General features: G+C 39.7%; 1 long non-coding RNA gene across 1 annotated transcript in view; it reads left to right on the forward strand.

Moving 5' to 3' along the window:
• The window catches only part of LOC122811231, a 1,439,925-nt gene that overhangs the window by 461,577 nt on the left and 954,144 nt on the right, over window positions 1-24,204 (forward strand). Inside the window, exon 2 of the long non-coding RNA XR_006366228.1 lies at window positions 275-391. This is a non-coding gene — a long non-coding RNA (uncharacterized LOC122811231). The remainder of the gene's footprint in view (window positions 1-274; window positions 392-24,204) is intronic.

The following is a 24,204-nucleotide window of genomic DNA, read 5'->3' on the forward strand; positions in this document are numbered from 1 at the left end:
TGCATGTAACATGAACTATCAATTAAAATAAGGGGTTGAAACATGGACAATCAATCAAAGACAAGGGCTGAGTATATATACAGTTGAAGGTTATACTTGTGTAATGATTTAAATACTCATTTTTGAAGTGGATTACACAAGTATAGTCCATTCTTACTTGTCTGCTTACATACCCAGGGTTAAATATTGCTGGAAGACTGAGTGATGCTGTGGTTTCTGGGTGCAGAAGACGTCTGCAGTTTGGTGTTAAGCATTAGACTTTTTTGTGTTCCAGACTATAGACGTCCTACTCCTCCAAGCAAAACTGGCTATCACCGCTACCAGATTTTTGTTTATGAACAGCCTACCAAGCAGAAAATTTATCTGAGCCCAGATGAAACTAAATCTTATGGTAAGAATAAACTTTCATGTTTACTGTGTATTTGACACATCCCATTTATGTTTTCATTCTTAAAACAAATTTCAAATCTCGTGTGTGTGTTCTGTAACGTGTTGACATAGTACCATACACTTTCAAATTAAGGGTATAATACTGAGGTATATTGCTGTAAATTCTAATTCTACAGGAAGTTGCAAGTCACTGTCTTCTTGAGTGTTCACTGTTTTTAAAGACCTAATGGAAGCTAGTCATTGTCATTTACTTACTATCCTGACATAACCACCAAATCAGCACCCGAAAGATGGTAGCGAAAAAAGTTTAATGTAACCAGACCGGTTTCAGCAATGTGCTTTCATCAGTGCTTTTACATTAATTGCAATTCTGAGGCTACTATTTGTAGAAAATCCAACAAAGCAGTGATGACATAATTTCCTGTAGACAAGAAACCAATGAAGAAAAAAAAAATAATATATATAAATAAAGTAATTATATAATATTAAGCAAATACAAATGAGTATAAACATATATTGATTTGAGAAGATAGATGGCATATTACAGTTTATCATTTAAACCAGGTGGAATAAGACCACCTAATTTAACAATCCATCTCTTTTCTTTAATATTTAATAAATTATGCCATCCAGTCTTGAAAGATCTATTTCCTGAAATTTTATCAATAAATGTGAAGATGAAAGTGGCTGTTTTATGTGGCAAATGGTGTCTATATAAGGCATTGGTGGGTCTGGCATTTCTGATGTCTCCCAGATGTTCAGACATGCGAACTCTGAATTTAGAGGTTTGTCCAATATAGAAAGCTTGACACGTACATGTAGCCAAATATATAACCCAATCGGTACTGCAATTTGCAAAGCAATTAATATTATACAGTTGACCGGTATTCTTACTGGTGGCATTTTTGGTCTTAAACACGTATTTACAAAAGGAACAATGACCACAAGGGTAACATCCAACCAGTTTTTCCCCAGATAGCGTGGTTTGTTGTAATACAGTGTCCTGAGATATGGTTCTCTTGTAATGAGAAAAGTGAGACCCAAGAGTTTTGCCTCTACGATAAGAGAAAAGACATCTGTCTCCTAACCAGTCATCCAAACACGTATTGGTTTTAAGTATGTTCCAATACTTATTAATAACATCTATCAATTGATCAGTATTTCTACCAAAAGTAGTTACAAGCCTAGGCTTCTCCTGGTTGGAACTAGTGACTTTATGTTTATATGTCAACAGGTTATCCCTAGATTTGTTTTTAGTCCATTGTAATGCAGAATTAACATCATGTTTATTGTATCCCGTCTGCATGAATCTATTGGAAAGGTCATTCTGACAAATAGCAAGGTCTTGTTGTGATGAACAGATTATCTTGATTCTCATAAACTGTGATTTAGGAATGTTTCTGATAATGTGCTTAGGGTGAAGACTAGAAGCATGCAGTAAGCTATTATATTGCGGATATTTTCTATGGACCGTAGTACGTAAAGTATTATCAGGTTCTATGTGTAAATGAACATCCAAAAACTCAATATTATGCGGGTTATGGTTTACAGTAAATTCAACCTCCCCACTTACTGCCATTGAGATATTCAATAAATTCCATAAGGTACTCACTGCCACCTCTCCACACAAGCCAACAATCATCTAGGTAACGTCTCCAGATGTCAGTTTCTGACAGATACAGATTGTGTGATTCATTATAAATGATTTGTTCTTCAACATACCCCATAAACAAGTCAGCATATATTGGTGCAAACGATGCTCCCATGGCAGTACCTTGGATCTGCCAGTAACATTGATTTTGAAAATAAAAAACATTCTTGGTGAGAACATGCTCTGCCATACAGATTAATAAGGTGTTAAAGCCCGGACTGTAGATGTTAGTTCTGCAGTGCCCTCAGACCAGCCCAATGTGGGGTACATATATATAGTGATTTAACATCTAAAGTGCACATCAACCAATGTGGTTCCAATTGGGATTCAGACACTATTTGTAAAAACTCAGTGGTATCTTGCAATCTGGCCCTGACATGAGATAATAAAGGTTTTAAGTGTTGTGTCAAAAAAACGGACAATGGTTCAGTAAGTGAGCCTATACCTGAAACAATAGGTCTTCCTGGTGGAGTATTATAAGATTTATGAATCTTAGGCAATAAGTACAGATATTGTTTTGCAGGATCCTGGACTGTTAACTGAATTTTGATCTTGATATTGATAATACCTTCCTCTACTGCTAATTGTAAAAATGCATCAGTTTCTTTTTTGAAGTTAGGGGTGGGGTCAGTAGGCATGCTCAAATAATGCTGAGTGTTAGAAACTTGTCTAATTCCCTCTGCCCAGTAATAACTGGAATCCATGACTACTATGGCGCCACCTTTATCTGCAGGGAGAATGGTAATGTCAGGATTCCCCTTAAGATCCATGACGGCCTGTTGCTTGGTTCTGTTTAAGTTGTGTCTAAGATTTTACCAAGACCCCAATCGGTGATGTAAATCCTTAATGACAGCCTGTTGAAATATGGCTACGTGTTTATCCATAGGTGGACTGAAGTTGAATTTGAAAAATCTAAATTCAGTAGATCTTTGAGTTGGTGCCTGTTGATCAAAAAAACAATTTGAGATTAATTTTTCTACAAAAATCCAATACATCTGAAACAAAAGTACTCTCGTCCACAAAGAAACCCGGAATAAAACCAAGACTTTTATTTAACAGCAATTCCTCAATGGATGTTAAAACATAACGAGATATATTGTGCACACTAGAACAATCTGGATTTATTGGACCATGGATAGAAAAAGTTGCTCTATCATTCTTATTTGTGTGTTTGCGTCCCCCCCTGTGTCTTCTGTTCCTAAAGGGTGATCTGCACTACGACCTCTCTTGGAGACTGGGGAATCACTGATATTGGTAGATTCAGTATCTGTGGTGGAAGATTAATCCCCCGAGCTTGTGCTAAATGGTGTGCCCTTTTTTAAAATAGACCTAGGCCTTTTCTTACATGTATGGATGGGATTATTAGTACCCTCCACAAACCTGACAATCCTCTATGATTCAAAAGGTTTCCCCCTCTCATAATTGTCCATGTCTCTAGAGAATTTGTGTAATTTCTTATCCTTAAGGCCTTTTTCAAAAATTAGCAGTTCTCTGGAAAGTCGGCTCAAAAGCTCCTGAAAATTGGTTGAGTCCTCATGTTTCTTTAATTCTTCACAGACCTTTTGTACATCACAAATATCGACCTGTATGGTTCTGTCGTAATGGAAATAGATCTTTCAAGACTGGATGGCATAATTTATTAAATATTAAAGAAAAGAGATGGATTGTTAAATTAGGTGGTCTTTTTTCACCTGGTTTAAATGATAAACTGTAATATGCCATCTAGCTTCTCAGATCAATATATGTTTATACTCATTTGTATTTGCTTAATATTATATAATTACTTTATTTATATATATTATTTATTTTTTATTTCTTCATTGATTTCTTGTCTACAGGAAATGATGTCATCACTGCTTTGTTGGATTTTCTACAACTAGTAGCCTCAGAATTGCAATTAATGTAAAAGCACTGATGAAAGCACATTGCTGAAACCGGTCTGGTTACATTAAACTTTTTTTGCTACCATCTTTCGGGTGCTGGATTGCTTTTTTCATTTTATATCAAGTTTGTTGAATCCGTGCATCAACCGTACTTGCTAGCCCAGCCTTTCTGTACATAACCACCAAATCACAGCAAATCAAAATACAGAAATATATATGAAGAAGTGAAGAAATATATTTACTTTCAATAGTGTATGTTTGGAAGTAGAGAAGTATAATTTACGGTGGAATATGCTACATATGCAACCACCAGGGATTATCTTACTAAAAGGAAAGTTAGCTGAAAACTGGAAGGTTTGGATCTAGAAATTCAGTTTGTTTTTCATTACGAGTAGGTTAGCTGAGAAGTTTCAAAAGACAGTGTACCACATTTCTGCACGTTATCGGTGCAGAAACCTAAAACATATTTAACTTGTACTTTTCTTGTACAGAAGGTGGACAGATAGCAGAGAAGAACAGTTCAGTAATTATTTTGAGCTTAGAAAGAACTTGTCATTTTTTTCATCTTTTGCTTCTGTACAAGGTGCAAGAGCCTAAGGAGACTGCAGCTATTTATGTTACTAAGCTAAAGAACAAAACCATGATTGTTTATAGAGTGAATGTTTTATTTATTTTAGCAAGTATCGGACTAGATTATTGTATAAGAAATTATGAAATAAGGGGTAAACTATTAACAGAACCAGATGTGGATATGGGAAGAGCACATGAGATATTATACAGTTAAGAACAAAGAACTACCCAAGGAAATGTGTAACATAAAATGCAAGTCAAATAAAAAAGTCAAAATGAGAAATTAAGTTGGAAAATGTTGCAGAAGTAATGAATGTGGAAAAGAGAGCTTTGAGACAATGCACAGTAACAATAATGGAGACAAGAAATGCTTAGACAATTGAAATTCAGACCTCTTGTATTAATTGCATGGCACTGTAAACGCAACAGGAAAAGCTGACCTGCTTTAATACATTTTGTGGAATCTGTGCTTGAAAATAATATCAAACAGCAAAGATAAGTGTGTTCAAAACAATTTGTATGCTCTTGAACACAATTATAAAAATAGGTAGTGCCATCAAACAGTTCTGGTTGGCACAGTCTGAAAATGCAACAGTAGTGATGATACAAGAATACAAGTTAGATTGTTGGCAAAAACTGTGAGCACTAATAAGCAAATGTTGAATTTAAGCTATACAGGGATCTAGAGTATGTTACTTTGGAGATACTTTTGAAGCACTGGGCTTCAAATGTTCTGAACAGTGCTATGCACATTGTTATCATACCCTGGTCATAGGGTAGAGCCATTGTGTCAAAGATTGCTGACACTGAAGTATAAAAATAAGTCATTCAAGATCTTTCTCAAATTGTAGCACTCAAAGAAGTAAATTATCCTAATACTAGGGATTATTTGACTTGTGAGAAGCTGTGATTGGTAATGTGACATCAATGTGTAAAAGCAAAATGCATGTGTACAGGCACAGTCACAGTGACATCTCCGAATTTGTGTAGAGCCATTGCAGTGGCATCACGTTTATATTACCCTGTCGTACGATTTAAATAGCGAACGCTATTTCATCATACCTAAAATATCTAAACCACAAAATATTGAACATACAGAACAGCAAAGAAACACAAACACACAACACAAGCACACCAAAATAAATAAACCACACACATACACTTAAAACCATAATTCTAACCCTGCAGTACTACCTATCCACTCACCTTAACCCAACCCTAACCCTAAAGTCCCTAACTGCCACACACTCACCTTACCTGCTCCCTAACCCTAAATCCCCTAACTACCGCACACTCACCTTACCCGCTCCCTAACCCTAATGTCGCTAAGTATCGCACACTCACCTTACCCCAATTCGTTCCCACACTTACCTTGACCCGGTCTGTAACCTCCGTTCGCATACTTACCTTACCCCGGTCCGTAACCTTCCCACCACAGTAGAGTAAATAGCGAAGCCATGGAACAGACAACTGAAATCTTACCCTAGGTAAGATTTCAACGTTCCGTGGCTTCGCTATTTTGAGTTTACGACAAAAACGGGTCGATATTATAGCATTCAAAGTTTAAAAACTTCGATACTATAATATAGACCCATGACATCCTATAAAATTCTGCTGATTTATTTACAAACTTAGGAAGTTTACTTGGAGTATATCACATAAAAATAAAAATTAGTGTTATCCCCAAAGATATGTGCACCAAAGAAAGCACTCATAACTCTCAGGAGTAGAAAAGAGTAGAAATTAAAGTGAACAGAAAACTTATGTGCCATTAAGAACCAATTTTTTATAACAGAATTGATGGATAGTGTGGTTACTTTTGTAATACAGGGTAAGATTCATGTTTTTATCGATTCAGAAAGATCTGAATGAAATGATTTAGAGAGAGCACTGCCCATTGTTTACAGTTAAGAAAAAGGGTTGCAAGCATGCCATCATCTAAGTTTTTAGTACTGTATGCAAATCAGGGTTTCTAGCTCATATTATGCAGGTTTAGTATGGTGTTGAACAGCTATAGTCCCTAAGACTTGCAATAGGATCTGTTCCACAGAGCCGTACTACAAGTAATCAGAGGCACAGAAAGTGCTGTAAAATAATTGCTATTATATCTTTGTGGGGTCAGGCACAAGCACACCATGGCTGGAAACTGTTACAGCTGCTGCTGAGACAGCACTATATCAAGTTAAGTGCAAAGGAAGAGTAAGAATGACAGGTATGAAACACGTGGATCTTATTACAGAATGACAAAACAGTTATACAGTTGACAAAGTCAGAAAACAAGCAGGCATCACAGAGGTATTGGGGAGCGATGCTGTAGCTTGCAGAGTTTGTACTTAATATTTCTTAGATAGCAGTGTTTCTAAGAAAGCTTTTGGAACAAGATATAGCCTGGGAATACAGCTATGAAAAGGAAAGGGGCTTGAAATATTTAGCAAACTTCTTCAGAGTCACAGTTACCAAATCTTTTTATATGATGACTCCTCTGCCTTCTCCCCATTTATAGGTTTGTTCCTCTATCTGGTAAGGAGCCAGGCATCTCCCAGACTAGGTGAGGTTCTCATGCGTACCTCTGATGTACATGCTTTCCCTGGCTGCTACTCCAGCTTGCACCACTAACAAAGTTGCATTTTATAATGCTGTGTTTAGGTTACCCATAGGTGGAGAGTCAGAACCACCTCCTTGCTCCCATGATGGGTAAGACAGCAGTGGTAACTCACACTTATATTCTCTAGGCTGTCCCCTCCAGTGAGATTTCCACTAGTTCAACACTGATCATCATTGTGGCAGTCAGGGATTTATTGCTGTGTATGAAAGGAATGGTCATTATAAAAAGGATTTTTATGCCATAATAAAAAGGTTCTAGTGCTGGTGCATTTTGATAGTTTTTTTTTTTTTTCTGCTAAGGATTCATCTGAAAATCTAGTTGTCCATCTTCTCTTTCCCCTAGGAAGCATTCCTTTGCATTGTTCCAGTTTTCATAAGACAAATCTAATGCCACAAAGTCAGTTCCCCTAGCCATGTTCAGACAGTCACTGCTCCTTATAAAGTTATGGACGAAATAGTATGGAAAATGAGGGTAAAAGTTATTGACTCTTTAGTGGAATCTGTTTGCCTGGTGATGTTGACTCAAAATGTTTTAGACTTTTGCTTCCAGTTTTAGCAAGGAAGTCCCCTTGCCTATCTGTCCTGTAGGCATCTTGTTCCTAGAGCTTCCCCTGTTCCCAAAACTGATTATGAGAGTTGACAGGTGGACCTGCTGGAAGCTCAAGGCAGGGGCCTTTATCTTATGTTTAAGGGCCAACTTTATTTTAGAACCAGGAAATTCAGGACATTATTTTTACCAGTACATTTTATATTTCTTGTTTTGCACTGGTGCCACAGGATGCCAGTTTCAAACTCCTCAGTATAGATTATGATCATGTCAGTGCTCACCTTTAAGGTGTTAATGTAGGCACTGTATGAGTTGCTAGAAAGTTTACAGACTTCATGTGTGTTATCAGTATCACTGCTGACTACATGTAAACTGTTAATGATGATGCTTTCTATAGTGATGTTAGTACTTGAGGTCTCAATGCCAGTGTCACTGACAGAATGTTTGGTACCAATGTTCCACATAGTGTACTTAGCCCAGAGTTTTACAGCACTGGGCTTCTCAACACTGAGATAACTGTTAGAGTCAATGTGTATTGTTTCTCATCAGCACCTTTCCTTTCCTTTCCTTGATGCTGGAACTACAAGTTAAGCCAAATCAGCCTCTGCCAAGACCCTTAATCTTAACATGTCTAATATGGCAGGATTAAAAGGTCTCAGGTGTTCTACAACCCACTGCTGTGGCATCTACTCCAAAAAAAAAGTTTTTCTCGTCCTTTGACACTTTCACTGTGAAGATGCTGGAGTGGGTCAAGTGCAAGAGCAAGCACATGGAGTCTCCACCAGAGTCTACCAAAACAGACATGGATGATGATAAGAATGCTGACTCCTCCTCCTCCAAAATTTTAGAAATATTTAGAATTTTTACACCAAGAAGGGAGATTGCCCACCAACTTTGTGTCTTACTCCCAAAAGAAGTTACAGAGGGTGTGTAGATCTATGCAGTAGTCGTGGATACCCCCTCTATTTATGGATATCTTGAGAGAATGCCATTAAAGCAGCCTTGGAAAACCCTGATATGATAGTTTATTTTCCCAAAAGGCTGACAACATCTTTTGGTTTTAAAGAATGTATTTGTTTTAGTCAGCAGTGCCTAAGCCCTGAGACCCTTTTTTCTGCAGCTTCCCTAAGCTTCAGCACTGTTGAGCCCAGATGTAAGGAGTATAGAGTAGTGGACAGGTTACTGAAGTAGGTGTAAGTATCCTTTCTGTATTTCCTAAGGGTGCTCTGCTACAATTTTTTTTTTTTTTGCATATTGTGCATTTTGAGTGTGACATTTCCGATGAAATGTGCTACACTGTGCAGCAGTTGCTAGGTGGACCACTTAAGTTGTTCCATTCTTCAACTGTGTTTTCCCTGATTCATCATGATGTTGCCAGTTCTATGTAATATAACAGAGCATTCAGCCAATGACATGGGCTATAGCACTGCTGTGTGCAAAAGTATCTGGATTCATTGGCTGGACTTCACTGGGAAGTGAGGCAATTGTTATACAGTCCACTTTTAAGGACTGTAGTATTTTATATTCAATGTGACGAGACTTTTGGAGAAGGAAGGTAAATCCCTCACTCTTGAGAGCCATTATATTTCAGCTGCCTCAGTGCTTCTTTTCTGGGATGTACAGAAGTCAGTGATAAATTTGGTTTAGAACTGGCACACAAGAAAGGAATCGGTAGCAATCTGGGTAGTAGCCAAGAAACTAGAGTAACTTCAAGAAAGTTTGCAGACCCAAAGTAAGGGCTCTTGGCAGTCTTTGGGCAGTCATACCCATCCTTCGTGTGGACATCAGCAGAAGCCCTGAGGCCTTGTATGACTGTCCCACTGTGGAGGCAGTCTGGAGTGGTTTGTCACTCTACCTGACATCTAGATTAGGACTCTTATATCTAGAGGTTGCAAAAGTCCATTAATCTCTTCCCTTGTCTAATACACTTCCTCATCAGATTTGTTAGCAGGAAGGGCGGTCCTAAGTCTTCTCTGAAAAAGAATCATTTAAGAGATACCATTAGGCCAGAAATGCTTAATATTTTATCACAAATATTTTTTTTAGTGCCAGATAGGAAAAAGGACCTCATACTGATTTAGAACTAAGCAGAAAGCATTTGGATTGTCATGGTGCAGTTCATCCTTCCTTGCTTATCCAAAGGAGACAGGATGTGGTGTTTGGACCTAAAAGATGCCTGTCTCTCCTCATCACCATTGTGAAGGAGCCCATGAGGTACCTAAAGTTGCCAAGGGTAACAGCCAGATATTCCAAGTTCTGTGCCTTTCCTTTCAGACTCACACAGAGTGTTTTTCAAATGCATATCTATACAGTTGCAGCGTATCAGAGGTTTTCAGGTAGCCAAGGCATTGCCATACTTAATTAACTGACTCCTAGCTGTGTCTGTGGCTTAGAATCTGATTACAGAAAAGGGAGTCTCTAATCTCAATATTCCTCTCTTGTGGCATCACAGTGAACCTTTTAAAGTCACACTTAAGCCCCTTGGAGCTGCTCACATACATCAACTGCAGCTTGGACATTCTTACAAGCATAGCATGCCTGCCAGTGGAAAGTTTACAGTTCCTGCAACCAAAGGTATCTATAATTTTAGACTTTGAATGTGTTTCTGGTCATCTTTGTCTAAGGGCATTAGGTCTCACATGAGAGTGTTGTTGTAGGTGCTGCAAACGCAGTGGTCTTAAATTTCATACCTGTTATCTCAAGTTCAGATTTCCAAGGCTTGCAGGACTCTCTTCTGGTGGGGAATGCATTTTTCCAGACTTGCGCAAAGGCAACTCCTTCTTTCTAACCACTTTTATGGCAGCAGGTACTGTTTATTTACTTATTTACAGTCTGGTAACTAGGAAGTGACCTGGTCAGTTTACCTTTTTCAGACACAACCCAGGTGCATTTCTGTTAAGAAACACAAACTGACAAAGTACAAGTTAGAGTATTAAGTAAATTTTAAAGACAATTAATAAATGGCAGATTCTAGTAATATAGTTAGTATTAGGATGGGATAGCAAACAGTTCAAGTTATCTGGATACCTGCTGAGGCTGTACTACATTTTGGAAATGAAGACAGTTCTTTTCACCTTCCAGGCAATACTGGACTCTCTCCCCAAAAGTACAACTTGGACAATGTGGTTGTAGTTTGCTGTATTAACATATGGAGGAAGTCAGTCATACTCACTGTGTTAAACTGCCATGAAAATTTGAGGCTGCCTCACAGAAAAAGTTTTGGTTTTTTTTTTTTTTTTTTTTTTTGTTTTCTTTTGTTTTGTTTGCAAGGAAGAGCTGTCAAGATATTATGAGCCCACATACATCTTCTTGGACTGTGTCACTGTTTTTCCACATCTCTCCTTGCATGTTGATTGGGCCAAAATGAAGAAAGCATCGATCAAGGCACTAACTGAAATAGGCATTCTCCCTACCCCTTTATTTCCAGAGCGACATAGAATGTCCCCATCCATCTTTAACTATTGCTCCTTCCCTGGGCTTGTGCATTGACATAGGTGTATTGGTGCCACTGTTTATGTCACTGACTTCTGCTTTGATCCCAAGTCTGAATTTGTCTTCAGAGACATAGCTTATTTCTGCTGTGTTATCAGTGTTGACCATTCCAGACTTTGACTTACTCGTATAGAAGCTGTCCTTGGCACCATTGACTTTGGTGCTGAGACCTGATCAGATTGAGTCATTGCTGACCCTTTCAGTTCTGGAGCCATCACAACCAGAGGCATTCTCACTGCCGAGCCTGTAGGTTCATAGGTAAGTACTAAGCTAGCTGCCTTTGTGGGCCATTTTAAGCCTGGCCAATTTCCATTTTGGTGCCTGAATTAACCTATATTTTATGGTGTTAGAGTGGCCTTACCCATCCCATGGTCAATAATTATATATTACCCCATGTGAAAATAGCTGGGATCATACCGTAAATAATTTGAGGAGGCACATCATGTGATAAGGCATTTAGGAGCTCCTTTTGACCATTAATAGTACAGGGGCATTCTTGGGGTACATTTTCTATTACCCATCCAGAGATCCAAGTTGCTGTTGTATATGGACATGGGTTAAGCTTTGATCTGACTTTGTCATTTTCATTTCTTCCTTAACCAATGGGTTTGCATCTGATCCTCATATCCGACTTGGCCACTTTCTAAAGCTTCTAGGATAAGAATCTCGAGCTCCTCCCTTACCCACAATGTCCCTGACCACTCAAGCTCCTTTGGGGTTTGTGAGTGTTGTTATATCTTTAATATTTTTCTCTGGTATTTTTCTTCTTTATGTATGTGTGTGTGTGTGTATATATATATATATATATATATATATATATATATATATATATGTGTGTGTGTGTGTGTGTGTATGTATATATATTTCCTTCTTACCCGTATAATGTTACCTTTTTGATATTTCTTTTAATTTCTCATTGGTAGTTTTTACTCTTTCTGTATACCTGTTGGTATATCTCCTAACTATCATTGCTGGTAGTTTTTCTTTCTTTATATTTCCTTAAAAAAAAAATATATATTTGTGCCTTAACTCTTCCATTTTTTCTGGTATGCAGATAAACCATCTAGATTTAAAAAATGTACTTCCTGTGAGCATAAGATTCCTAATTCTGATGTCTACAAGGGAGTGCATTTATTGTTTAGGCTCACCACATCTGATTCCCCATGTGCTATTTGTGCAGCCTTCAGTCAAAGGGCTGTTAGCAGTTGGAGGAGCTAACTTTTTTTAAAACGTCTCCTCCCTGTCTCAGATTCCTCCACAGGTACTTCTTCCGGGGGATCAAACACCAAGTAAAAAATCCAAGGAGCCCAGGGAAGACTGCATATACTCTCCTGCCAGGACTCCTCCAGACTTCATCTTCAGAACCTCCCAAAAAGGTTCCAAAATTGTCGGATCTGAAGGATTCGGATCCAAAACTCTCCTTCCAGGACTCCTCCAGACTTTATCTTCAGAACCTCCCAAAAAGGTTCCAAAATTGTCGGATCTGAAGGATTCGGATCCAAAACAGTCTATCTCTACGTCGCCTCAGATCTGTGTTCCCAGATTCGTCCTGGAACTGGTGTCTCTGAGGTTAAGGTCACCCTTTTTACAGAAATCTCCCAGAAAGTCCTGTAGGCTATCCTCCACATCCTCTTCCGTTAGGTCCTTTCTTAGTCTTTCTGAAGTGGAGGTGGATAGGATGATGAGGAAATTCCTCAGACTACAGATCCAGATGGGGGTTTTGCCAGCTCTGTCCTCCACCAGATCTGTGAGCCACCAGCCTGCTTTTCTTCCCGTTGTTACTCCTCCTCCAATATGACCATACATTTCAGAGCCCATGGATCCTAAGGCCCTGAGAGTCAACAAGTCTGAACCAACAGTTCTTCCTACTTAGACTCCAGCTACCTTCCTGATCCAATCCTCTTCGACTCTGTTGGAGCACGACTGCTCTCGGAGCTGAAGCATTGGCATCTGGTCTTAGGGGTTGACTTTGACTCCAAAGTCTGAGCTTCCACCTACACTCAAATGTGACTTAACACCTGTTTGTTATCCAATGAGATGTTCTGTATTGTATCATTGTTTATTTTAAGTGGACTATTTAAAATGGACTTTCCTGGTAAACAAATGCAAATAAATAAAAATAAGTTTTTACAGCCATTCCATCCTCTTGGAGCTTCGATGCTTGATAGTTCAGCTCCAACTCCTCCCTCATAGTGGGGGATCTGGAAGATTAGGGGATTGTCTGGTTCAGGAATCTATGCTCCAGAGGGATTGTCCTTGGGCTGTCTAGGCCCCCCCTGCCTTCGAGGTGGTGGAGAGGATCTTCTCTCAACCGAGAGTAGTGTCGACTCTTCAGTTTTGGGATCTGTTCCTTGCTCCTTCTCTGGATCCAGTTTGAGCCTTCACATTCTCCACCTCAGGGACAGCCAGCCCAGAAGACCTTCCAAATAGTTCCGCTTATGGAGCTCCCCATCTCTTCCCACTTGGAAGCTTCCTCATAAAGGAACGGATAAGAGGAGGCACCTGGATTCCCCACAGGAATCCCTCACAGAAAACACCGACTTTTATGAGGGGGAAGGGTTCTTCAAATCTCCACCAGAAGATTTTTCATTTGGAGACATCCTAGAGATGCTTCACCAGAAAAGCTATTGGTCTGCCCAAAACCTTTCCCAGGAAGAATCGATGTTTTTGGAAGCTTTCGGGTCTGGCCCATCTACATCTTGGGTTACTCACCCCTGTGGATGAGCTTATAGTTCTTGTCTCCCACAGGGCATGGAAGGAACTGGACTCCGAGGAACCTATCCCGAAAAGACTGGATAAAATACTTAGTAAACCTACGGAAAGACAGCCCTCTACAAAATTCCCCGTAGATGCTATGGTTGCTGCAGGCAGCCATTAAGAAGGAGCTTGCAGAAGAGAGCTCCATTGTCCATCCCCCCAACAGAGAGTCAAAGGTTTGAACAGATTTGTCAACAACTTTCGCCTTGTGATTGCTGAATTACCTGGTACACTTCACCAGGTTACAGACGGACTTAATAAAGGAACTCTCAGTTATGCCCCAGGGCCCAACAGGAAACATTTTCCCTCAAGAATGGCTACCCTACAGTCCATCTCAAATGAGTCTATGAAGTTAATCTTGCATATCGCTGAGGGAACCTTGAAGGTGGCTGGTTCAGGCATAACCATAAGGAGACATGCCTGGATGCAGTTATATGACTTTGTGGAACCTATCAAGGCATCATTCATCAATGCTACCTTTGATCAATCATCATTCATAGTTTGGTCCAACAGTGAAAGGGACTCTCCCCCGAGAGTGAACAGGACAGGAAGACTTTGTCTGCCATTGGAATTCGTTTTTCTACCCCCACGGAGACATTTTTATAGGAATCACCATGGTGGTAAGAAAATGTGGTTCAAGAAACTCAAGGTCCTTTCCAGGAGTCACACGGAGATTTTTCCCCTAGACTCAGAGGGGGAAATGAAACAATTATAACTGTAGACGCTGCCGCGTGGCAGAGGGGGTCTGCAGAATCAAGGATCTCAAAATTCTTTCTCTGACAAGTCCTTCCAGTGCTCCTGAAAGGTTGCCCGACTGTCCTTCTCTGGAGGCAGTCTGGAGGCACCTATCCTTGCACCAAGACATCTGGCTAGTCATCAAAGGATCATATCCAGAAGATACTTCATTCCCTTTTCACAACTTACAGCGAAACCAAAGAAATCTCTCCCTGATGTTCCACCCAATCAGAGGGAGTTAACAGCTCAAGAAATTGCAAAGTTGTTAGACAAGAGAGTCATCCAGAAGGTCCCACCAGACCAAACAGGATCCGGAACTTACTCAAGGTTCTTTTTAGTACCAAAACTGACAGGAGACCTAAGGGAAATTCTGGACTTAACTTATCTGAACTAATTAGTAAAGAACTTCAAATTCGGATGGTTCAACTGATCTTCAAGATGCATGTTATCACATCAAAATGAACAAACACTCATGAAGGTTTCTCCACTTCGGGCTGGGAGCCAATCATTTCCAGTTCAGAGTCCTGTCCTTTGGTCTCATCACAGTCCTCAGGGTGTTCATCAAATGTATGATTGTGGTAGTAGCTAACCTGAGACTGCTTGGATTCAGTGTGTTTTCCCTATTTGGACGACTGGCACCAACCAGGCATCTACTAGCAAAATCTACTAGCAAAATCCAGAAATTATCTCCACCTAGCACCTGCGCTGGGAATCACCATCAGCATGCAAAAATCTCATCTGCAATGAGTCCAAATGGTAGATTGTATTTGGGGCCCGCTTGGATGCAGTCAGTTGTCTAACTTTCCTGCCTAAGAACAGAATTCTTGCATTGAGAGTGCATGTCAGGCAGGTCCTCACCATTCCAACCTCCCAGCAAGATTGATTCTCAAAGCTTTAGGTTCAATGACTGCAACTATAACTTTGATTCCCATGGCTCTCATACACATGAGACTCCTCCAATGGACTCTATTAGTGCAGTAGTCCTTTCATCACTATCCCTTCAGTCATCCTGTAAAATTGCCCAAACTGATAAAGCTAGTCACAGTAGATTAGTCCAGAGGTAAATCCGAATGAGCATAGTAGAGTCTTCCACAGATAAAACACTGGTTTATTAAAACAAAGGATTAAGTGCTTTCTTTAAATAAAACAACTTCAGAATCACTTACCATCTCAAGTCACCATCCTTGACTCATCAAAATAAAACAAATGGTGCATAAATTTTCCACTCTTCCCTTAAAACAGTACACTTGAAATATTTGTTCAAAACTAATACAGTTGTAACACATAACTATATTCAATCGAATAAAAACTAGTTAACATTATATTAAAACATATTACACACTAGACTATATAACATGTAAGTTTCAAAATACTAGATAAAGAAACGCTTTCATTCAGTCCAGGGACATTCAGTCTAATCTGTCATCATAACTCACTCTCTTCCAAGATATCTTCCCATGGTCCCCCCCTGAGGACCCTCACCACTCTTTCTAAAATAAAGAAACCAAAACTGTCATCACTGAATGCCATAATATGTTTAGCTAAAGCGTTTCTTTGAACTCCCCTCCTAATATCCAGGAGGTGTTCATACACTCATTCTTTAAATTTTCTTTTGGTTTTCCCCACATAAAATTGTTCACAATTGTAGCACATGGCCACATAAACAACACCTGTAGAATTACAATTGGTGTGGGCCCTAAACTGAATGTACATATGTAATAATGAAAAAGGAAAAGCCCTGTTTACTGAGTGATGGAACAAACACAAAAGTCCAATGTAAAAGAAAAAAATGTTCCAAACACTAAAACCAAGGAGAAGCCAAAATCCAAGTAAGAATCCAAATAAAGTTCCACAGAAACCTTTATTGCATAGGTAAGCGCTTTCGCAACCTCTCTTGTCAAGTCTTGTGTGATGTGTATTATAAAAAGGGGATTGTTTTTAAGCATGTTTGTTTTGGTCTGAGGAAGCAACCATATGGTTGACCCAGCTGTGATCTCCATCAATCATAACACTACATTGAGTACAATTACCACACTTATAGGTCCCCCATTTCTTGTTACTACCCTGTGAATCTATTGTCACATGTTCTAAATCATTCTTTAGGGTTTTACCTCATCTGAATACCACTGGGGGTAACTTACTAAATAGTGTGGTGGTTTCCTTAAAGTGTGAAAAAATGTTCCAATATCTACAAGATGTTCTTAATTTTGATAGCTTCATTACAAAAATCTGTAATAATAGTTCCTTTAATGTTATCAGTAATTTTGGGGTTCCCCACTACAATATCCCCTATTGGCACAATTGAATTAATAAGTGGTACTATCACTCCTTTCTCCCTCTTCTCATTTATACTCTCATATACCTCCTTAATCATTTCCTCGGGAAAACCCCTGTGAACAAACATATTATATAACACCTCACATTCCCTTGAAAACTCCTCACTTCTGGAGATCATACAGGCCAATCAAATTTGTTGACCCTTAACTAACCCAAATTTTTGATGTGAGGAATGGTTACTTTCATAATGTAGAATACTTTTACTATAAGTGTGTTTTGTGGTCATGATCTTTTGAAATAGAAACATCCAAATAATTGATGGAACCAGCATCAAAGGTATATGTAAGCCTAAGGAAGGAAGTGGAAAAGTTCATGTATTCTATAAAGTCTCCAATTTCCTCTGCTGGTCTGTCCCAAACAATAAAAATGTCATCCAGGAAACGGATGTAAAATTTCCGGGGTTTCACCTCATAGTGCTGGAATAATATATGTCTCTCCCATTGCAATAAAATGATGGTAGAAAAAATGGGGGCACAAGTAGCGCCCATAGCTATTCCCTTTCTTTTCTTAAAATAGTGGCCTTCCAAATACATGTAATTGTGCTTCAATACCAATTCCATACACAATACAAGAACATTAATAGTATTATTGTACAAAGATGTACACTCACACAAAAGTCATGGAAGCATTCTAGCCCCAAGTCATGGGGAATCAGATTGTAGACCTCAACAACATCCACGGCTAAAAATATGCAATTATCAGAAAACTCCACATTCCCCATTTTCAACAAAAAATCCCAAGAGTCTTTACAAATATGCTCGAAAGGTTTCAAAACCTCCTTCAAAATACTATCCACATATTTACCCATGGGGTGAGTTTTCACTTTTCTAGCATTAACTATATGTCTCATAGGTGGATCAGAGGTATCTTTGTGTATTTTGGGGATTCCAAAAATACACAGAACTATTTGGTATTCCATCCTAAAATAATTATACTAATGTGGAAAAATTTCCCCCTGATCCACCATGTCCTGTAGGTAGAAGTCAATCCTATGATAAGCTAGTTTGATGATATTGATGTTTCTTCATATTGTTCACTGTTGTTAACATGACTCAACATTCTATTAAAATAGTCTTCCCTATTCATAATCACCACCCCACCCCCCTTATCAGGTTTCATGACTCTTAGGTTCTTGTTACTAGAGTAGATTTCATTTGGGGCCTGCTTGGATACAGTCAGTTGTCTAACTTTCCTGCCTAAGAACAGAATTCTTCCATTGAGAGCACACGTCAGGCAAGTCCTCACCATTCCAACCTCCCAGCAAGATTGATCCTCAAAGCTTTAGGTTCAATGACTGCAACTATAACTTTGATTCCCACGGCTCTTTTACACATGAGAATACTCCAATGGACTCTATTGGTGCAGTAGTCCTTTCATCACTATCCCTTCAGTCATCCTGTAAAATTATGTCAAGTGTGGAGAAATTCTCTTCTTTGGTGAGTCCACTCTGAAGAAATTGAGAAAAGGGCATCCATTTATCCTTTCTCCCCTCAGCACCACGTTGGCCACGGGCACCTCCCGGTTTGGAGGGGGGGGGGCATTTCTTGGGATGGACAGTCCAAGGCACGTGGTTGATACAAAAGACCAATCTGCATATCACCATCCTTGAGATGAAAGTGTTGCTTCTGACATTGCAGGCCTTTCAGACCCTTTTCCCTCTAGGGACTGTTGCTATACAAATGGACAGCAGGTTAGTAGTCTGGTACATCAACAAACAGGAGGAAACTAGATCTTACCCCTTTGTCAGGAAGCAAGCAGGGTTTGGCAATGGTCTTTCTCTTTTAACTGCTTCCTAGTGAAAACACACATACTGGGGATGTCCAACATTCTAGCAGACAGGCTTAGCAGGACCATCCTCATGCCTCACGAGCGGTCTCTCAAGTAATCAGTGGCAAACATGACCTTCCACAAGTGGGGTCAGCCTTGCTGCAACCTATTTGCATCCCCTTCCAACAACAAATGCAGCACATTCTTTGCCCTGATCCATCCTCAGGGACAGTCACCGAGAGATGCTCTAATTCATGCTTTGCCCGCTGGTCTCCTATATGCTTATCCTCCCCTAGCTCTTATCCCCAAATTTCTTTAGAAAGCACAATAGTTGAAGAGCAGAGTGATCCTCATTGCTCCCTTTTGACCTTAACAGATACGGTTTCCCTTTCTTTGGTCTCACTTAATACATCCTCCTTGGATGCTGGATCCCAGCCAAGACCTCCTATCTCATCCATCAGGATAGATTGGCCCAGATCTTGTAGGCCTCAAACTGACTGTATGGTTTATCCAGTTCCAAAGATGGCTAGACATTCCAGGCTTTCCTCTCCAGTTCGAAATATTTTGGTATCTTCACATGAAGCCTCTGCTAGGAAAATCTACATGAATAAATTGAAAATATTTACTAATTGGGCTCATCAGAAACAATTAGATGCCTTCACTGCTCCAATCCCAGCACTACTGGACTTCCTTCCCTCAATTTTCCAGGACAGAGCAGGTTTCTCTACTGGTAAAGTTTAATTGGCAGCCATCTCCAACTACCATATAGGGGATAATGCTTGTTAGCATCATCTAAATTGTGTAAAGCATTTCTTATGGGTACCTTCTTACTTAGACCTCTAATAAAGGACCCCATTCCACCGTGGGATCTCACCATGGTTTTACAAGCCTTAGTACATTCCCCTTTTGAACCATCAGCCAAGGTGGATCTCAAATTTCTTTCTTAGAAAACTGTATTTTTGGTAGCTATAATCTCTGCAAGATGAATATCAGAACTAACTGCACTATCTTCCAATCCAGTGTATTTGTTTTTTCACAAAGATAGAGTTACCTTACGCATGCACAAATACTTTTTATTTTTTTCACCAAAAGTTGCCTCCGGAAACAGTATCAGTCAGGTCATCAATTTATCGGTTTTCTTCCCTAAATTTGAAAATACTCTGCAATAAAAGCAAATGAGAAGGCACTAAAGGTCCGCAGTGGTGCAGAATTTTGATTGGTTGCTTGTGATTTAAATTCCATGTTTTATTTGTACTTGACAATCTGATGAAGGGGTTCATTCCCAAAAGGGCTGATTTTTATTAATGTGTTTTATATGATTTTTATACCTGGTGGTTCGAGTGGATTCTCTTTCTCTGTAAATTTGAAAATAAAGGAGAATAATACCCTTCATCATCTTGATGTACATGGACAATTGCATTTTTACCTGGATAGAAGAAAAGTATTCATAAAATCATAACAACTATTTGTTTCCTTCTCTAAAGAGAGAATGGGAAGACCAGTCTCAAAGGTTACCTTGGTAAATGCATACTAGATTGCATTTCCTACATCTGTACTTTGAAAGGTACTGCATTACCTAAACAGTTGAAGAGACGTTCAACCAGATCAATGTCCACTTCAACATACTTTTGATCAAGAGTCTCTATTGATGATATTTGTGCAGCTGCCTCTTGGTCAAATTCTCATACCTTTATTGCACATTACAAATTAGACATATTATTGCACATTACAAATTAGACATATTCTCCAGGAATAGAGCTGCCTTTGGTTTGCAGTGCTGCAGAATATCCTTCCATGAGGGCCACTCAGGGTTACTGTAGCTGGGGGCTCTGTCCCATTGGTTGAGGAACAAATGAAAATGACAACATCAGATAAAGAAGTTATGTACTTACCATAATGTTCCATCTGTGCTGTCCATTTTATTTCTTCCTGAACTCCCCCACTCCTTCCCCTGTCCTTCTCCGTGGGAGAGTTCTAACGGAAGTGTTGTTAGGAACCATAGTTCCTGTTTGAGCTTCTGATCTTTTAGCTATCACTTTCCTGTCATAGCATTGTTATTGTATTATATGTATATAATGTGTATAATAGCAGCAAACTCGATCTGAGTTGTTGTAGTGGTCAGGGGCATTGTTGGTAAGGGAGGAACTCGAGATTTAGATCCTAGAAGTTTTAGAAAGTGGCCAAGTCACATCCGAAGATCAGATCCGAACCCATTGGTTGAGGAAAAATTAAAATGGACAACACAGTTGGAACATTATGGTGAGTACATAACTTCTATTTTTACGAAGATGGGTAGAATGTTCCAGAACAGTGGTATTCTTTTCAAAACCTGTCCCTCCAAACCATTCTGTTGAGGTTGCAGAAGAGGTTTATATCCATGGGCCATGTTTTTCGAATGCCATTTGACTTCCTGATGTGCAGTAGCTCTGTCTGTATTAGGCTGCCGGGTGCCTTCTGTGGCAGACACAGGTAACCTCTTAGCATTCTGTAGAATACCGGGTATAGTGATAGGGTTTTGAAGTAGTCTATGTGGGGCGCATTGTTTAGGCCTTGTATCCTTTTAATAAGACATCTCTGTGTGTGTTCCAGTTGTTGTATATGTATTGACAGATACATGCCAAAAGGAGGTGTTATACTCAATAGCTGCTATAATGAGGGCTGAGTAAAGGAGGACAGTGACATCTCAAAATCTAGTCGCAACTCCTTTCTTTATAAGCTGCATAATATAGAAAGACTTCCTTATGACAGTAGGCACATGGTCAGAAAGTTAGGCCACTGTCCACATAAATTTTTAAATCTCAAACTGGGTCAATTGTTCGGAGGGTGTATTGTCAATATGGTAGTTTCCCAGGCTAGACAGTTTCCCAAAGGATACACTAATGGATTTTTTGTCATTTAGTTTGAGTCCATGATTCTTGTGCTAGCTATCTGTTTGCTGCAAACCTTCCTACAGAATAACTGAAGTTATTTGGGGATTCAGTATAACTGCTCTTAGCTTGCAGTCATCTGCAGACTCAGTCAGCCAAACCTCTTTAGTAGTGGCTTTTACTTCAGAGAATTAGATGTCAAACAGGAGAGGTCCTAACATAGAACTCCGAGGGACTCCACTGGTGACTGGTTCTTTTTTTCCCTACTGACATCAGTTACCAGGAGTTCAATGAAGCTGCAGAAACAACCTTCATGGTTGGTGGATATGTGTATGGAGCTGACATTAATGTCTGCTCCACCCCATGATGCTCCACATTCTGATGCTTTGGTCCTGTTATCCTCATCCCAGAGAGGGAGAGGGATAGAAGGCTGCTGCAAGGATGTGATGCAGATATCCAATACAGTTTCTTCTTCCTCGCATTTGTATGAAACCTTCCCAGGTGTTCCCACCAGGAAAAGGATGTGCAGAGAAAGCATTTGGACTCCCCAGATAAGTTAGAAAAGGCAGGCTTCCCCAGTTTCCCTTGACAGTCCTTAGTTTGGGGAGATACTGGAGTTAATGGGTCAGTGGGAGTCATGCCAGACTGATCCATTCTCCCTTAAGGAACAGACAGTGTAGAAGACTTTACATTCTATCCATCTGACTTCTTGAGTGGTTCCTCTTCTCTGTATATGGTGTGTTCATTATGAAGCGTATTTTGGCAAGAGCTAGCTGTGGTAATACCTATCCCATGGAGTCCAGACAAGATCTGGGCTCTCTACAACAGTTAGTGCAGGAGTCAGGCTACTTTAGCTAACTCCATTGTTGTGACTGTTGCCATAAAGAAAGAGCTCTTAGAGGAGAACCTAGCTGTCCACCTTCCTGGCAAGGATTCTTGGGCAGTAGACCACTTTGGCAAGTGCACGTATGCATCAAGAACTTTCTCTGTACCTGCCCTCATGTGCATATCATACCAGACTCACTTTAAGTGCACCTTGGCACAGTGAAATTAAAGACATTTAAAAAGTTGCTGCATGGTAATCTTCAGTGCATTTTGGAATCCCAGGTGTTTGCTGATATTAATTCTCTCTCCATGTGACTGTTACATAATGCATAATTTCATCATTCATCATTATGCTTGGCTAGGGCATTGTAACTTTGTCGATAACTTCAAAGTGTCTTTCACTGATGCCCCAGATTATGGCTCATCCTTAAAAAGGACAAGCAAGAAAGAAAGACAGTTGCTGCTGTTGGAGTAAAAGTTTCCACTCTTCAGAGAACTTGTTGTCATAACCAGAAGAACAGCATTTTGAAAGAGACTAATGTAATCACAGGAATTTCCAAAATGGCCACTGCCCTACAAGCAGAGTTGTTTTGCAGAATCAGGAGGTTTGCAGTCCCCCATCTTTTGGTCGGCTGCAGAGTCTCTGAGAACTTACCCAACTGTTGCACTCTGCAGGCAGTTGGGAGTCAAATCTCCTTGTATATTCCTGCTTGGCATGCCATTATGCAGGTCAAATAGATCAGTGTGATAGTATCTAGAGGCTACAGCATCCCTTTCTCTCCTGTCCAAGACCTGTCACTTTGCCCTTTCCGTGTAGACTGCTGCTGTTTGAGTAAACTTTTCTCATCCTCAGGGAACCTTTTCTAATAACCAGAAGAATATGCAATACTTAAATTTTAAGAATGATATGATGGTTACAATGCCCAAGCCAAGCATAATGATGATGATCACTAAAGCCAATAACTCTGCTGGTGAAGCACTATACTCTTGCGCCATAGCCAAATTATGGAACTCACTCCCACCCACAATTACCTCCGTAACATCATGCAGCCACTTCAAAACTTTACTAAAAGTGCACCTAAAAACATGCTGGCTATGCCCTTGCACCTCCCACTCTAATATCATCCACCCCATCCAACCACTACCTTTCTCTCCACTCAACTAACTGCCTTGATTATAGCAAGCTCAGATGCTCATAAGCCTAGTACTTATTGTACAGCAGGAACTTCTCATTGTAACATTTGTTAATGTCTGTTATGTACTTCACAGATAAAGATTCTAGTTGTCTACTGATGTACTATGTTCTTCATCTGTAAATATGTTGTAAGTAATTGCTATGTTAAATTGTTAATCGCTATTTAATCCAATGTAACTACTGTCTGTTTATTTTACTGTGGAGCTCTTCTCCCCGGGCCTCCGCTGAAAATGGACCTACGTCCACTCAGACACTCCCGGTCAACAAATTTAAATAAATAAATAAATAAGAAGGGGCAACAGCTCTCAGAGGCACATATGGTCTGCAGAATTATGGTCCCCTGGGACCAGCTGCAGTGTTCCTGAGGACTTGCCTGACTGTCTCACCTTGGAGGCGATTAGAGGGGTCAAATGTCCATGTAGCTTTCTGTTGTGTGACAGGTGGATAAGGGTGATAATATCCAGAGGCTACAACATTCCATTTCTCTTCCCTCCAAGACCTGCTTTCTTGCCCTTTCCTAGCATCTCATCACATCAGAAGGCAGCAGACTGATTAGAGGTTAAAAAGTAGTCACTTGAGCTATC

Source organism: Protopterus annectens, chromosome 9.part0, assembly GCF_019279795.1.
Source record: "Protopterus annectens isolate FY-2018-M chromosome 9.part0, PAN1.0, whole genome shotgun sequence".
In the NCBI taxonomy this organism is placed as follows: domain Eukaryota; kingdom Metazoa; phylum Chordata; order Ceratodontiformes; family Protopteridae; genus Protopterus; species Protopterus annectens.